General features: G+C 43.6%; 1 long non-coding RNA gene across 1 annotated transcript; it reads right to left on the bottom strand.

The window, feature by feature from the left end:
• On the bottom strand, window positions 2,037-17,810 carry LOC110399253. The gene is made up of 3 exons (XR_002439052.1): window positions 16,209-17,810; window positions 12,567-12,729; window positions 2,037-11,646 (listed from the first exon to the last, which is right to left on the bottom strand). It is a non-coding gene; the product is annotated as an uncharacterized LOC110399253 (long non-coding RNA).

Here is a 17,921-nt window from a genome sequence, read left to right as displayed (position 1 = left end):
TCTGTGTCTTAAATGGGAGCAAGTTTATTACAGTAATTTAGCTAAAACTTTATCAAGCTATTTATTATAGTAAAGTTCAATTGTGATTCCCTTGCATAACATTTTCTGAAGTTTTATCAGAACGTTTCTCGAATTGTTTCCCCCCTTACCTCTTTCTGTTGTTCCTGGCTTGTAAAATCCAGCATTGGTGGAGTTTGAAGGAGCTTATCTTGTGCTTCTAGCTCTTGTTTGAAGAGGTGAAACACGCACAGATTTGGTCTAGAGTTGCAGGAGGGGGTGCGTGCAGGTAAGAGGCCGCGTACGGTCACACGTACACGTTTCTTTAGAACCTCAGAACTGCTGTCCTTGGAAAAACTACCAATACTTACAGTTCCAAGATAAAAACACTCGTCAGAATGTTACTGTTTGCACTGCACCTTTTGCATGTGCTGCAGGGAAACTTTTCAGAGCAAACGGACGATTTCCCACACAGCTGTAAGGGTTTATCTGGGCGTTAATGCAGTATGAAGGACTGTTCTGCTGAAGCCCTGGTGGTGAGGTTTATGCTGGGAGCTTGCTTGGTAAGAAGTATGTGTCTGCTGGTTTAAAATAGAATGGAAAGTGGCATTAAAGGTGAACTTTTCCTTTAGAAAGCACTGAGTTGCAGTGGTGCGCTGCTGTGTGTTGACGCGTCGCACGCTGTGCATAGTGCTAGCGCAGCCCTGCGAGTGGTGGGGGTTGCAGGTAACTGCTTAGAAAGCAAAAGGGATGAAACTGAAGCTGCTTTTAAAAAGAAGGCATGTGGCTGCTCCTAAGGTATGTTGCTGGCCGGCGCTGAAGCTGGAATCCAATCTTGTTCCATGGGTGTTAATTTTGGACTTGTTGCTCTATTTCGAACTGCACAGGACTTGCAGCCCTGTGATGATATTCTTGCAGATAAAAGTAATGCACAGGCAGCTGTTCACCGAGGTTAGAGACATGCAATGACTGCACGTTGCCTCTGTTACGATGGTGTGGTGGATGGCAGAGTGCTTTCCTGCGCTGTTCCTCTGCCTGCCCTTGGTGCTGCCTGATCTGAGTCTGCAGATTGCTGCGTTAGTCCTCAAAAATATATCCAAAAGTATTTGGGGAGGGTTTTATTCCCGCATGTTGTTGGTGTTGAGTACCTGCACTCCTGGTAACTGCGCACAGAAATGGTTTGCTGCTGCTGAACTCGGATCACTTGGCCTCTGCAGCCGACACCAAACGTCCTGCATAGAGCAGAGCTGCTGCACTGAGCCTTGCCTTAGTCATTAACATCTCCCATAGGAACGTGGAGTTAGACTTTTTAATGAAAAATACTGTGTTCCTTTTTGGCTTTTTTTTTTCTTGACCGTGTGAGCGTTGAAGACTGCTGTGTTCTCTTTAATTGTCCTTAAGTTAAAACATACTAAGCCACGTCGTGACTCCTCTTGCACAGTGGGCTTTGATTTATTCTAAGTATTCAGTACAGTTCCTCAACGTGATGTTAATGGTTTGGTACTTTTGCATCTAATTCAACATCTTGGGAGCTGATTCTTGTTGTTAGCCTCGTTCTGTCTTGCTTTTTGCCTGATTTTTTTCAGAACTGGAAGGCATTTTTTTCCAGGTGTGTGTGTGTGTGTGTATATGTGTGTAGGCAAGCTATTGGGGTCCTGCAAAGCGATGCAGATCTTGGAATAACAATATTTTGTCTCAATTCTTTGTACATAAATAAAGATTTAGTATAAGTACAGGTACTGTTGGAGACTTGCTTTTGAGGTCCTTATACCGATGAATTCGAAGAGGCACCCCCTTGTAACCTGTATTGTATAGCTTTAAAACATGACTTGATGGATGCGTATTAGAGCTGTATAAGCAACTAATAAACATTATTGTTTGTATTAAGATGGATAACTTACCTCGTTTTACTTCATTTTAGATGACCCATAGCGTTTTCAGAGCAGGTTTGCCAATTTTCTCTGTGTGTGTGTGTATATATATGGAAACATTCACGTATGTGTGCATGTACAATGGTAAGTGTGCCCTTACTGTTGCACGGTACGGGGCTTTCTCGTGCCTTTAGAAAGTAGTTGGTTGTAAATCCAATTGCTTTGTAGATTGAGAAGTGTTTGTTTTTGAAAGGCTTTGAGCAATGCTTTTAACAATGTGTTTGAGCACCAGGTGTCCCTGTTGGTTGCAGATTGCTGTAAGCAGCGTGCTCCTGTCAGTGGGTAGTGGACAAACCCAAATCTCATTTGCTGCGAGGTGCTACAGGTGCTGTAATATTTACACTGTACTAAGTAGACGAGCTGGTAAACGAAGCCGTGAACTTCACTTGATGCATGAATCTTCATAAGAACTTTTGAGATCTTATTTTTTCCATCCAGACTTCTAAAAAAGAAGGATGAATTTCGTTAAGGGCACGCTTACAGACAAGGAGAAAGCAGCTTTCCAAAGCACGTTTGTTTATTCAATTTTCTCTCCCCACAGAGCTGCTTTGGCCTGTCAGCCAGGTGCATGAGGGAGAACTCGAGACAGCTGGGAGAGTATAGTAACGAATTGCCACTTGTGTGCTGCCTGTGCCTGCTGACAGCTAACAGCATGGACAAGACAGAATTGTTCCTTTAGCTTTTTTACAGGGCCTCAGAAACCCACGTACCCATCCTCTCTCCTCTGCCCAGACCCCTACGTGCTGCTCGTCGCCTCCGCACCTTAGCATCAAAATGAACCTGTGCCATCGCTTCTGCAAGAGACAAGGTGGTGGCTTCAAACCAGCTGGTTTGATACAGAATGCTGTGGGCAGCAGGTGTAAAGCTTTTCATCCGCTGCGGATCAGGAACATTGTCAGTGCAAAGCTTTCGAGTAACTGAGTAATGACAGAAATACCGGCTGGGATGGGGTAGAGGTTTATGGAGACACAGCTAGTGCTGCTGTTGTTGTTCTGCTTCTCGGAGATGGGATCCAAGTCTGGATCAAACCCAGAATTATTGGGCGTTTCCATGCACCAGCCTCTGTGTCCTGCTCTGTGCTCCAGTTCCAAAGCCCCTGTGAATGGGCTCTGCAGCCGCTGCTTGTCTGGCTCCTCCTGGGCTGCTTCTTTCCAGCTAGGCCAGATGGGGGCAGGATGCTCCTTTTTATTGCAAATCCTTTTAAAAAAAAAAAAAAAAAAAAGCTTCCAGCTGGAAGTAGTTGAGCTATCCCCAAGGTGCCCAGGTGCTTCAAGCCTGTGCTGCCACCAAAAGAAATCCCTTTCCCTTCTGTCCCTCACAGCACCACTTGCGTACTTGAGCGCCAAAGATGGGAGACCTAAATCTGTGATAAAACGACTTTTATTTGTAATCTGCTGCAATCTGTTTCTCTGTGTTGTTCAGGCTGTTCCGACAGGCTTTCCAGCATGGGCAAGAGGTAGAAATAGGTGGTGAGGATTGGAGGGCGGAGGCTCCATGGAACAGAGGAGCTGGGGCTGCTGGGAGTCACCTATACCTGCCTTTAGGAAAGCGGATCCCCCCCCCCCCTTTCACCTACAGGGTCATTTTGGTTAATTTAGGTAATTCCTGTGCCCTGATATAGGGGCTTGCTGCTAAACCCAGGCACAGAAGGTGTGTCACCACGGGCAGAACACTGCGCTCAGCATCTTGCTTTGGGCAAACAAGGGAAGTTTTGTATGGAGAGACAGGAATATGTTAGACTCATCTTCTGCTGTCTGATCCCAATGTGGCTGCTGTTAGCCCTGGTCCATTGGCACCAGTAGGTGCAGCCAAGGGCAGCAGACCTCGAGGTGAACAAGAGGCAGCTCCATGCAGCATTCGTTCTGTCTCTTTGAGGCAGGCAAGGAACTCGCTTTGTGCTTGCTGGCTGCCCTTGTACGTGTGCAACATGTCTTGTAACTTGACATCATTTATTACCTTCTGCAATAAGTGAAGTGCTACAGCAGCCGGGTGAAGGAGGTGACTTCTTCTCTTGGGCAGTTGCTCAATTTACGGGGCATTTAATTGCTCCCTGAGAACCAAATCCACTGCTGGTACTGTAGGCTCATGCCTGTTGTATTTAACTCAAGCTTTGAGTTACACAGGCTTTCTCTTCAGTTCAGCCACACCTGCAGTTTTTCATCTTTCTCAAGCATTTGGGGTGGAACTCCTGCTCAGTGCTGAGCTTCTCCCTTATGGCAGGGCTAGAGCAGACCGTGCTCTGCTTCAGCTCCTTCCTTCCTCAGGAACACGCACCACATGCTGAAGCTGTGATTGCTTGGATGATTTCCATGTGCTTCTGCAGGCTTTCTTTGCAATGCCTTAAGCTTCAAGCAACCGCAGCCTCCCACAGCAGGGAGCTCTGCTCAACACTGGAAGTCACGTGCTTGAATTTAACGTCGAAGGCAAAAAAAGATCAGCAAACAAAAATATTTATTCCACACGTGTTGTTCCATAACTCTGTGGGTTAGAGCACTTCTGCAGGGGTTCCCTTGCTTTTGAATCTCTACAGCACAGTGCTAGAACCAAAGGTGATGAACTGCAGTGCGAAGCACTTGAGCTTGATGTAGCCATGCCTGCATTATGCCTCATTTTTAGAAGCCGAGCACAAGCTCAAGCACAAGAAGCTGTGTCACAAGAGGTTTCCACACCTGGATGAGCCATCTCCTTCTCTGAATTGTTTCTTATGCAGCATCAGTGCCATCGTGTTCTGCTCAGTGCCATGAGCAGCCATGTCTCCTCTGCCTGGTGCTGGGGCTGGCTTGCTGACGGCCACCGGGTGCAGAGCATCTCTGCCAGAGCCGGGGCAGTTCTGCAGCTGCTTCTGTCCATCCACCCTCATAATGCTGCTTTATAAAAAGACCCATGAAGTCATCAGTGTGTAGCCTCCCACGTAATCGTTTTCAAGAAAATGAGCTGAAAGTCTGCAAGACTCATTGCAAATTTTAACTAGTACAGATTTCCTCCTCCTTGCTTCCCTATGGTACAGGAAAGCTGGGTCAATGAGCTGCATCACCGAGCCTCTCCCAGAGGAGTGAGGAGAGATGGAGAGATCAGGATGGGACAGCAGGACCATCGCCCACACTGGTGGTGCGAGTGGGCAGGGACAACTGTGTGCTGTGGGGTGAGGAGAAGGATGGGGCTTACCCCAATGCATGGACAGAGCTAAGGGTGTGCATTCTTGAGCCTGATGGCATGGTACCCAGTGCTGAAAATGTTGTGCAGTGAAGGGTGAAGACGTTAAATCATCTTCTAGGCACTGAATTTTGGGCTTGCGTGTTTTTCTTCCCGATTGTTCCTTTTTGTTCCATCTTTGGTGTGAATTATTTTGGTAAAATCACCATCTACGTCACCGAGGGATCGTCACTGGAGGACTTCAGTTTCCAGAAGTTAATGTTAGCTCGTGAGCTCTTGCACACGATACTGGAGTCTATTGCTCTTAGTACAGAGGGGCGTAACAGCAGATGAGTTAAATATTATTTGTGGCGGTGCCGTTCCTTAACGCAATGAACGTGACTTTACTGACTGTACGAGTGAAGGGGTCATTTCATTGCCTAGTGCCACTGCAGAGGTGAGCAATACGAGCAACAGAGGCTTCCTTGTGGCTGGTTAGCGCTGATTATAACAGGCCAGAGGATTTCTCATGGTGGCTGTTGCATTAATGACCTTTGTGTTGTGTTAATGACCTTTCATGGAGCGTTCTGCCACCGGGAATTGCTTCTGCAAAGTATTGCTGGCCACGGCTTACGACTCTGAATCAATTTTATGGACTACTGCGGATTGTGTTTCAGGATAGGAGATACCATCCCAGCAATGCAAGTTAGGAATGCCAAGCATGTTGCAGTCTTTCCCCTTCATTTTACAGTTGGAGGTGTTGGTAACCTCCCATAGAAAAGTGCTAAAAGAGCAGAGGAAAAAAAGAGAAATTTCCAAGAACAGCTCTTGAAGGCACTGGTTACCATTTACTAAAGTCCATAACATTGAAATTGAGACGTGCTGCTGTCACTAATATGCAGGCCATCACTTTGAAAGAAGCTCTTATCAGGCCGTGCCCTTCATTAGCCAGTTACCCAGTTGGCATCTTTTGGGTTAAGGAGACTCAATGTCCATGAGTTGTACGCTGATGGGAAGATGTAATGATTTGTGCATCTCTCTGGGACCAGAGCTCTATGCAGCATACTGATCTTGACGTTTTCTGGCAGTTCTTGTGGTCGTGCCCTTCAATGACTCCTTTAGAGCGTTCAGCCTTTAGACCGTTGCCTTAATTTCACCTTTCTATTCCTTGTTCAAGTTTTTGGAAAAAAAAGCGTGCCCTTGGTGAAAAAAGATATTGGGGCCTAAAACTGGAATATTATTTTTATTCCCTCCATTCTCCCATGAATCAGGAATATCAGTGCAGTTGTTGTACTGAAAAGGCAGCAGTGAAGATGTCAGAGTTGAGGGTCTGATTGTGATTTCTGCTGAAGGCAAGGAGTGTGTTCAGCTCTGTCCCTGCATCTCACATGACCTCTGGCAGGAACCACCTTCACACAGTGGTTGTTTCTGTCCATCCGTTTATCTATTGCTGCTGGGATGATGTGGAAAGTTGGCAATGCTGTTTAAAGCCACATGAAACTTTCCTGCTGCCAAGCTTCGTTAGAAATAGACTTTATGCGATGACAATAACTGATCTGAATGTGGACTGGGATATAAATGAACTTGGACTGATTTGTGCTTTCTCAAGAAGTTGTTTCAGCTCATTCCATAAGAAACCACAGAAAAGCTTCTGAATTCACTGTGTCTGCTCAATGTGCTAAGCAGCTGGGGGAGAAATACAAGTGTATTGAAATCAGTGGTAGGTTTGAGAAGTCCCAGCAGCACTACATGGGCAGGCTGTGACAAAGCTGGGCCGTGCTGCTTTGTGACCGTTGAGCAGGGCCAGCAAGACATGATTTCTTCCTTCAGCAAGTTAAGTACAATCCTAGCGTGCTTAAGGGAGTGAAAGGAAAAGAGATCATCAGTGCCAAGGAAGAGTGGGCACTGAAAAGGAGGTGTGTTGGAGTGGAGCCCTCGTCCCACCCTGTTCATACAAAGGGAGAAGAATTACTTGCTGATGATGCACCTGCATGACCCAGAGGTTCTCTGCCCTCCAGTTGGAGCAGTCCTGCTGCTGCACCTCTTCCCCTCTGCAGCTGCTGACTTGTGGCTGTGGCTGTAAATTACCCGTTGGTTTGCTTGTAAAGCAACAGCTACAGCTCTCGGAGTAGTTGCTGCAAGCTGGTGACTTACAGCAATGGTAATAATCATGACAAAGTTTGTGAAAAGAGCTGTGTTATCTTTACTGCGTAACAGCGAGACAGAGACTTGCCAAAGGGATAAGTGCTGGAGACGGGGTAAGAACTGAAATTCTGGCTGCCAGACATGGCTTTTCACTGGGATTTACAGTTGGTGTTTGTACCTCTCTTCTAAAAATACATAAGTTTATTTATCTTATAAATAGAAGGAAGGAGAAAAGATCTGAAAAGAATCTCCCCTTCCTTTCCCAGTTCACACCAACATAATATTCTGAAAGCTGGAAATTCTGAGTGACACATGAAAGACTTGTGTGCTGCATCTAAGCTTACCCCATAAGCTCATGCTAGCAAACTTGATCAGCGCAATGAGAGCCGGTTTTGAATCCCTGAAGATATCATCAATGTATCTTTGTGCTTGATGCCTACCTGCAAAGCCTTGTTGCTGTCTTGAGAACGTTAGCAGGAGAATTTAAGCCCAGAACAGTGGAAGCTGTGACAGATACTGTCAAGGGAGAAAACTGCCCTTCGTGGAATGGGCAAATTGAGCTGGGAAAAACCAAAGAGGCTGCTGCTGGCTGCTAATGAGGCATGAATGTCTCATGGCAATATACTGCATCTTTTACACTATGGTTTTATATCTGCAGCGTTTTTTTTTCTGTATTTTATATTCATTTTTTAAGTTTCTACGACTGTTTGGACAGCTGGTTTGCGATGCATTCGTGCATCTGAAAAGAAGTTGTGAGGTGAAGGAGGAAGTGAAACACCATGCTGTTTTGGGGGTTTTTATTACTCATGCTCTTCTACTAGAAATTTGAGTCCTGTATCCAGTGACCACCAAACGCTGGGTTAATGCTTATTTGGATTTTCTTTTGCAGCTTGGACCTGTCAGAAAAAAAGCAGTGACTGCAGTTTCACCAATGTCTTGACAATGGTGGTGGGTAGTGAACAAACGTTGTGTCATGTAGACACATTGCCTAACAATCTGACCAGTGAAACTGCATCTCCTTGTCTCAGAAACACCAGGAAGGATGAAATTAGTTCTGGTTTCACACCAGTATTCCCCTCCTTGCCCCTCTTCCTGCAAAGGCTTTTTGACTCAAGGCAACGTGCAAAGCGGTCGCTTTCAGGAGCGTATTAACCTGTCAGTATCAAAAAATAAACAAGAAAATAAGACACTGTAGATGACTTAATCGTGGCATTTTGATTGCATTGCCTCTAGGTATATTATTTGTTATGATCTAATCTTTTCTATTAATACTTGAAGAAAGATGATCAGCGGCACAACAGTAAAAAGCGAAGCTCATCTGTTTAGAACATGTATCCTTTCCTTCAAACATCCAACCAACCACTTCTCCAACACATCCATCAAAAATCCACATTTACAAATATTTGTCTGGGTTGGCTGGCTGCTGGACATTAAGAAGAGGCTGTCACTGTGGTATGCAAAACGACATGTTTTTATTTGGTTGTTTTTATTTTTTTTTTTTACAAATGTATGGGCATTGCAGATGGCAAAGAACAGGAGCAAGAGAAGGTTCTCTTTGTGTCCTTTGTTTTTGTTCTGTTTTTAGATTTCCAGTGAGTTAATTAGTCAGCTGTTAATGAATTACAAAAACATGCGTAATTAGATACTGACTCCCCTCCTGTGTTCTGGGATCAGCACAAAACAGGGAGCCTGACTCACTTGTTAGTCATTTTGAAACAATTACAAGAAAGCGATGCTTGCACATGTGTCTGCGCTATGGTTTGCACCAGACTGGTATTTTAAAAGAGAAATGCATTGCTATATCTCTCACATTTTGTATCCCCATCTGTAGATTTTGAACCTGCACCTGCAGCTAATTGAAAGGAAACTTAGCTGAACCATCAGAAATGCACAAGTTCAACTTACTGGCATAAGCTTTCCTTTCCTCGAATATAGCTATGTCCTCGTGATGTGGCTTTTGCATAATTCTAAAATGATATGTCGCTTTTATCACATGAGTAGAAAGGAAAATAGGGCAGATATTGAGAAATGAAGAAGTTTAGTCTTGTAAGAGTGCCTTTCCTTTGCTTGTACTCTTAAAACCGTGTCTCAGTTACTAGGCTGAGGAGATGCACTACTACACTGTAGAGATGTGTGGTATGTATTCATTCCAAGTGCAGGTATTTCTTAGCTTGAGCAATGCAATACTGCCAAGTTAAGCAGCACACAGATTCAGAACTCAGACCCTGACGATGCCTTGCTCATGTGCTTCTGATATCGTAGTGAGTAAAATCCATGGAGGTTTCCTAAACTTTGGGAAAGCTCCCTTAGCTATTTCTGTCCTGGCACGGATCAGTACCTTTGCACCCTGGCTTCATCATTGAGTTCATTCCAAATCTAGAAACCATGGATAGTCAAGCCTGTAAGGGCTCTCAATCTGCTAAGCATTCTTTGGGAAAAAATACAGGGTAACGATCTACCTCAGTATTCATGCAGACATTGGTGTCTTCACTCTGTGCTGGCACTTGCAGCATGCATACCTTAGTGATGTGACTACTGCTATTTGTAACAGGTCATGGTTAACACACCCAATAACCATGGGGACTCTCTCCCACCTCTTAAGAAACTGTAAGAAAAACTGAATAAAAGTAAGTCCTCCTAACAACATCCGTAGGGAAATCAAGATTTTAAATTCAGTCCCTTCCAGCTCTCTCTTCTTATAGCCTTCTTTACGCAGCGAATGATGAATGCTAAGGTAAAGGCATGATGTGACAAGGAAAACCTCTTACCTATCTTCCTTTTCCCACCCCTTCCCATTCTCATTATTAGTGGATTTTTTGTCTCACATTTTCTACACCAGTCTCCTCTACCATGTGGAGCCCTGGAGTGCAAATGCAAATACTGCTCGAGGGTCTCCCAGCAGAGACTGCTGACAGCAGGAATTGTTTTAATTTCAAGGCTCTGGTGTCGTGATCTTTGGCTAAAGCTTTCTTCCCAGAATAAATGGATTTCATGCTTATGGCTTCTTGATTGTCACAACATCTTCAGGTTGAATGTCAGTGTCTTGCAGACTGTGCATCAGAAGCTAATGTACATTTCATGTCTTACAGTCTATGGTGCACTTTTAGATGTTTTGATGGAGATGGCAGTCCAAGGGAAATTTTTAGATACCTGATCAGCTTAGGCTAGAGTCCCATAAATGCTGAAGTCCACTTTTTTTTTTTCTCCCAACTTTTCTGTGCAAAATGTGGTAGGCAGGAAGGAAAGGTGAAGAGAATGAAAAGCAAGCTGATAATAATAGTCCAAAAATAGAGACAACGGCATGAAGATGTATTAAAATGTGTCCTTTTTCAATGATAGAATGTTTGTTAAGTCCGGGTGGTCTACTGATTAACTCAGGGGGTTAAATATAGCAGTTCTGATGTCAGTAAGCTTATCCACACAAAGGGCAAGACAGAGAGAAGCCAAAGAAATCTCCAGCACTACAGATTTCCTGTGTATTTTCAGTCAAACAGATGTAAGGATGGATAGAAGGTCTTTTGCATCAAGAAGTCTTCTCTTTCAAGGAGCAATTGCCAGCTTGCAGTGATCTGTACTGCCTGACCTTCATGATGCAGGATCCAGACTTGGATAATTAACATTCTTCTAAAATCTAACGTGGAATCTAAAGAGTGATGCACTGTAAGAGAAATAGAAGGGAATGAATGATCAAGCCAATACAGAAACGTTACTGAGGGCTGGTTGTAGTAAGCTACGTGGGTGTTTTGTAGGAGTGGGTGTTTACAGTGTGGTTGCCCTTTAGTCCTTACATATTTATCCTCTGTATTTCGTCCTCGGTATTGATCAGGCTCCAGGATTATGTTACGTATTTCTCATAGTTGGAATGCTGCCTCCCAAAAGGAACTTGAAAAGGCTCCAACCGAGATTCTAGGGAAAAGAAACAAAAAAAAGCAGTGTTTTTGTGTGTGAATGCTGTGTGGGGTTAGGGGAGTGAGTATATATAGGTTGTTTTTTCATTGCTCTTTTATTATACAGCTACTAATTAAATCAAGAGAAGGTTGCACGCTATTTCCTTCCTTTCTCCCTGCCAGCAGTGATTACTGTTCAGTAAGTACTTAATGACTGAATTTTATATTTAAAAGTGCTAAGAAGAAGAAAATATTTTCTGCTTTAAAATCTTGGGCAATTTAAATGCAAAACATCTTCCTCTGCCTTACTCATCTTGCACCGTTCTGAAGTTTTAGTTCAAACTGCTGAGCACATGCATATGTATGTACTGTAGGTAAAGCAGCCTGGCCCGGTGTGCCAACCTGTATCCAACTTGCCATGCTCTTATCTCCCAGCAGAACTTTGGTATTGCCTTTGAAACGCTTGTTCTCTGAAAAGTCAGGCTCAGGCTGCTGTTCTCCAAATACTCCAGCAAACAGCAGCTTGAAATCCAAGTTGCAGACATCATTTTTCACTGTAAGTGGAAGCAATAAAAAAAAATAATATTAACCATTTTTCTTCCATTTACCTCATGCATGTTCCACTTCAACAAGTGATACTTGCTGGTATTCCAATATGAATATGTATCACTGGAATACATTCTAACAGTTCTAAGAAGCGAATGGTAGGATAAGTAACAGCTAGCATAGTAGTTATTCACTTCTCCACAGTGAAGATACATTTACATGTGTTTATGTGTTATAAATAAATACAGAATAACTTATCTATATTTAGGCATGTGTGTAAATATCCACTTATTGTTGAGTCGTAGGTAAACAAGTAAATGAATGCTAAAGCTTCACCAAAAAAGAAGTTGTGGGGTTGGGTGGAAATCATGGAAAACGTAGTTTGTTGGTCCCTGAGACATGGAGCTAAGGAGCAGAATGCCAAATACAAAGGTGTTGCTTGACACATCTAATCAAAGCAGGAGTTTGGAGAAAAATGACTCCATGAGTTATTTCAGGGATGCACACACACAGAACTGGATTACGGAGCAAGAGATGAGGCTGCCGTTCTTCTAGTGGAAATCCATTAACAAGCTATAATAAATTTCTGGGCATCTTCAAGAGGTATTAAAAAACTGAAGGATTTTTCTATAAACAGAAACAATATTAAACGGAGGAAGGATTACCCAGTAAAGCAAAATGCAAATAACTGAAAGCGCATAGCTTGCTTAAAGGAGAAAGCCAAGGACATCCAGCCCAGCAAAATGTATAAAGTCCTTGGGAGCAGTAAATGAGACGTGACATTTCATGTGGATATAAATATTAACTTCTGGAAAGAGTTAAGGAACAAGAAGGTGTCTCTTGTGGGCTTTTGACAATTACTTATTGAATTATGTGATGCGGTACACAAAAAGAGAAGATGAGTGTTGGTATTGGCTTTTAAATGCACCTCCTTAAAGAGCTAAAGCAATCCTGTAATGACGGTTTGAAGTCCAGACTCCTCTCTCCTTCCCCTGATGTTTACAGATTCTTGAATTTGGATAACTTTGGTTCAGGTACAATGCGGGAAGTAAATCTGTTTTGTCAGTTCAAACACATTCTTCTGACCAGTTCTGAAAAAACAAAAAAGAAAAAGAATGCATGCTTTTTCCATTAAATTGCCTCAACTTTGCCTCAGGATCCATTTCAGCAGAGACCTGCTGAAGTTCAGTCAAGCTGTGGTATGTTTTTGGTTTCCTCAGGAGCACAGAAGCGCCCAGCTCCCTTTTCTGTCATCTTGCTGAGAACAGGTGGCCTGCTTCGGGGTCACCAAGTATATTTAGGGCTGAAATTGGAGCGGGCTGGAGCCAGATTGGCTGTTCTAGCCACATGCGTCATCAGAGGTTGATGCACCAGGCTCGCTCTCACCCAGCACTGCTCTAGAGGGAAGACTGGAGAGGCTTTGCTCCTAAGGATATTTACCAGATGTTGCTGGTAAGAACATTTAATCACATTTGACTTCTTCTTCTAGATCTTGTCCTAGCTGTTTCTCGATTCTGTAGTTTTTTCAGAGCAGCAGCTGTGCCTTGCCCATGGGACTCAGATTTTCTGTCAGGCTGAGTAACGGACTGGTTGGAAATTGCAGCAAGAGGAAAGGACCTGAAATTGTGCTTTGGAAGTACAGCTGACGGTTGGAATAGTGACGGTTGTATACAGAGGTTCCCTGTATGCAAGATCCTACTGCTGTTCTATACTTGTTCATAAACTTTGGCCTACTTTATCATAGGACAGGACAATGGATTGAGTTGTCCTTCATTTGTTTTAATAGTTAATACTTTGGTTTAACATTTCCTTTTTTCTTTTCTTTTTCGTAATTTTTCTCAACACACCAGGACTAAAAAGGGACAGTATTCCATGTTCCTATATTTAACCTGCATTACTAGACTTCACTTGCCTCAGAAGGAATTGCTGTTTAGCCAGCTAAACAAAACCACCTCATCATTTGGTAGTATTAGCTTACACGGCAAGTATCTTTGGACTCAGAACAGCTGTTCCAAAGCCTCATCCCCTCCCAACATTAGAAACAGGGCTGTATTCTCTGGTGGAAAATTGTAACTGTGCCTCAAAGCAAAATCGTTGTGTTAATTAATCAGTTTAGAGGTTTTTGACAGTAATCTGTACATCGTAATTCAGCCAGTGTATGGATCTTTTCCAGGAATGAAGAAATAGAGAGAAAAAAGCTGCGAGTTAAAAGAACCCAAAGCACCTGCATAGGCTAATGCTGGGAAAAGCAGAATTGCCTCATTAACCTAAGGTTGCTTAAAAATATATTTGCAACCTTTTTATACATTGCATTTTTACTTATGAACGAATATAGTAGAGTATGCAGATAAATCTCCCATTCAAACTTGAGTTTTAATAATGCAACATTACATGTAGTAGTGACAGAGAAAATAAAAATCTTCATATAACTTTGTCATAATGAAAAAAATCAAATCACACTTCAAGAAATCTCTTCCTCTGATTTTAATTTTTATTTTTCACTTTTAATTTTCATTGAAACTTAATCCAATGGTTCCTCATTATAATCTGAAACAAAGTAATGGTAGATCCCAGCTTTAATTCTTTCTGTTGTTCAAGTTCTTCCCTCGATTAGCCAATAATGGTGTAATAATCTTGGTAGTTACTAACTGTGACCCATGCACTTTATGAACTTGACTGTTAGCTTTCAGTGGTACTTTCAGTTGTGGGCTAATACTGTATATTCACACTTTCATATCCTGCATCACCAGTGAGCCGGGGAGAGACAGAAGAATACACTCGAAATGGAGGAGGAAGAATATGAGGAAGTTGTGGAGGTAAGAAGGAAATCTGGGAGTAGAATTTATTGTTTTCTGCCTCATGGATGAAAATATTAATTACTTTTCCAAGATACTGCTCATGAACATAAACGGTTACTTGTTGTTTGCTATTTGAAGATTAGGGTATGATTAGATATTTATTACATGGTTTGATCGGTAGAAGACAACAACAACAACAAAAACTTGCTATCAGCAGAGCAAAATCTCTCTGGTTCCTGTCATGGTTTGTGTGTTTAAATAGGGATTGTAACCATTTCACACCCCCATCGCAAGGTTTTGTGGTTACTCTTCTGCATAATTATAGATGCAGGGGGCCATCTCTTTCCCTCTTGGCTTGCCCTCTGTCATCCAATCCACAGATGACTTTGGAAGCCACTCTCTGGCCAGGGTTCTGCCTCTTCCCAGTGCAGTTTTCTCCTACCAATATATCAACTGCCAAGATGAAGCTACACCTAAACCTGTCTGTGCAGCTGTGTCAGGCATTAATTAGATGATTGGCCATTTACACTAACAGTTCTGTGACAAATTACTTAGTCTCAGTGACTGAATTAAAGGAATTCCCAAGAACTAGGGAAACTATAGATTTCTGTGCTACTGGAATAATGAGTTTACTATTAAAAGAGTATATAACATTAACAAAGATTTGTTATTTTATTATTATTATGAAATGAAATTTTGTGTTATGAAATGTGTGATTGTTACAAACTACTCAGCGCTTGTTTGAGGAAAAAAATAAGATCTTGCAAACAGCCATCGCACAACTCTTACCTCCACACCAAACTCACTGGATTGCTGATTTCAGGAAGTATTACAGCACTGGGTCCTGGCTACCAACTTCAAGAAATTCAAATAATGAATTAATTAAGTCCAACAGTTTACCAGCTAAACATGTGCTGGGAAACAAGCATTACCGTTCATGAAGTCCATTTTAATACACACTGCACAACCGAGTCAAAAAGACAGCACTCCTTTGCTGTTTCACGTTTCAAGATAACTTGTGATTGACTTCATGCTTCCTGACTATGGTGTGATCTCTATGACAAAATATTTATCTATTTCTGCCAACGTTTGTTTGTTGATGCTAGAATTACAACAGGTTGGGCTTTATGTCTACACAGGCCTGCTTCATTCTTCCTGTTTTTATTACTATTTTTTTATTTCCAATGACTGCCTTCCGAAAGCAGGTCCCTTGGGCAGACCAACCCCATGCTGCTGTGGTGCTTTCGCAGTGAGAAGTTAGAGGAAACAAGGACGAGAACATTTGGTGCAACTGGCAGCTTAATCCTTTGCAGAGTTTTGTTTGTTGTAAATGAGAGCTCTTCTTTTATGCAAATGCCCTATTTTAAACTTGTAAGCGTTCTATCAGAAATCTGTCTTCTGAAAGGATATCACTGGTGAATAAGAGATGACATGGAGGATTTAAAGACTTTTTTCCTTCTCTGGAGCTCTTAATTTGCGCTGAGCATTGCAGCCATTTGTGAGGTACCAAACAGTGAATGACACAGACGTGTTACAGCTGAATAGCGGTCAGCGTGCAGAAATTACCTCAAAACAGCCAAACAAGAGGTGAAATTACAAGCATGGGCCAGTTATGAGAACCTAGCCGGTTCTGAGGAACAACTGTGAAAAGGCTTCACATTTTAATCAGATTATTTCAGGGACCGATTCCAAGGCATCCGTGGCGCGTGACCTTGAGCAAATCCTTGCAGAGGAGTTTCTCAAAGGTAACATTTTACATTTAACACTGTTACCTTGCTGAACGTCAGCGACCAGCTAAGCACCCTGCGGACAACCTCTCTGCTGCCTACCGCGGCGCTCGGAGCGCAGCTTCACGGGTTTTTGCGTTAGCGAAGCAGCGCGGCCCACCAGCCCCGGCCCGCGCCCCTCAGCGCCGCCGCCATTTGCCGCCAGGGGGGCTGTCCGGGTGGCGGCACGGCGCCACCGTGCGGCCGCCATCTTCGGGGTGTCCTCGGAGGCAGGTGGCGGGGCGGGGCGGCCCTGCGCTCGCGGTTATGAAGAGGCTCCGTCTGCCGCCCAGTCCGACAGTTAATTCTCGTGCATTCGGCTCCCGGCTGCTACGGGGAAAAATGGGAGAGCGAAACCGACAGAGCACTGTGGGCAGTGCTGTAAGCGTTGTTGCCTTTCTTGGGGGAGATCTGCTCTGGGCAGGTGGCACTTCAGTTTGCTCAGGTAAGAGTCGAGCAGCTTTTGCACCGTGAGGGCTGACAGTGCCTTTGTGATGAGAGTCTGAGCCATGCGTGGCAAGAATGGAGTGCCAGCTGGAAACCCTGGTTAAAAAAGTGGAAGAGATGGAAGTCTTCAGGATGGAGAAGGGGGGAAGCTGCTGGCGAAAGGAGGAAGGCTGATGCTTCACCTGCAGATCTGCTTCAGAGCTCTGCCTTAGTTAGGCCGTTGGAGAAAGCCACACAGGTGGCCTTAATCGTCCCATTGTCTGCTGGAAGGGCAGCGTGGCTGTGCACAGCAATCTTGGAGATTTCTGGAATGTGCTGAAGACAAGTTTCTTCATGCAGATGACTGATGAACTATCTAGGGGAGATGCTCTGTTGAACATGCCACTCGAACAGGAAAGAACAGGTGGAAGATGCAAAGGTCAATGGCAGTCTGGGCTGCAGAAACTGCAAGACTGTGGAGTTGAAGATTTGAGAGAAGCAAGCAAGGCAAACAGAATTATAATCACCGATTTCAGAAGGGCAAATTAGAGCCTGCTCAGGACCCTACTTGGGAAGATCTCTTGCGAAAAGCCCAAGAGAACTGGGTTATTCCCCAGAATGATTTCCTCAGAGCAAAAGAACTGTTCATTCCAATGTGCAGAAACCAAGTGAAGGCTGGTATGGATGAACAAGGAGCTCCTGACTGAGTTCAGGCACAAAAAAAGACTACAGAAGGTGGGAACAGGAGCTAAGTACTTGGGAGGAATATAGAGACGTAAGATGTTATGAACTGCATTCCTGTATGCATGGGCAAACCAACAAGAGATGTGCAGAGCAGCAAGAAAGTAAGTGTTATCACTAGCAGCTAGAGGGAAGCTAAGAGTGCGGGACTGTAGTTTCAGTGGTCAGAGAATCTCAGCATATTGCTTAATGGTTTTTGTTTTGTTTCTGTTTTTGCATCAGTTTTGGTAAGCCTTGTCCTCTGGTCTTCCAGGTCCCTGATTCCTAGCAGAGATGTGGGAGGGATGTAGTTTCTACAGTGGAGGAAGACAGAGTTAGAGATGACTTACCCCATTGGGATGTATATAGTTCTGGGGGACCAGAGGGAATGGATCAGCGGTGCTGAGGGATCTGGCTGATGCCTACTAAAGGCTACTGTCTATCATCTTCAAAAGTTCATAGTGTTGTGAGGAAGTTCCTGATGATTGGCGGAAGCCTTGTTATGCCCATTTTCAGGAGAGGCAAGAAAGAGGATCCAGGGATAAACAGGTGGTCAACTTGAATCCTTAAGAA

This window comes from Numida meleagris, chromosome 5 (genome assembly GCF_002078875.1).
Source record: "Numida meleagris isolate 19003 breed g44 Domestic line chromosome 5, NumMel1.0, whole genome shotgun sequence".
Classification (NCBI taxonomy): domain Eukaryota; kingdom Metazoa; phylum Chordata; class Aves; order Galliformes; family Numididae; genus Numida; species Numida meleagris.
This window is presented reverse-complemented; position numbering and strand designations above follow the sequence as displayed.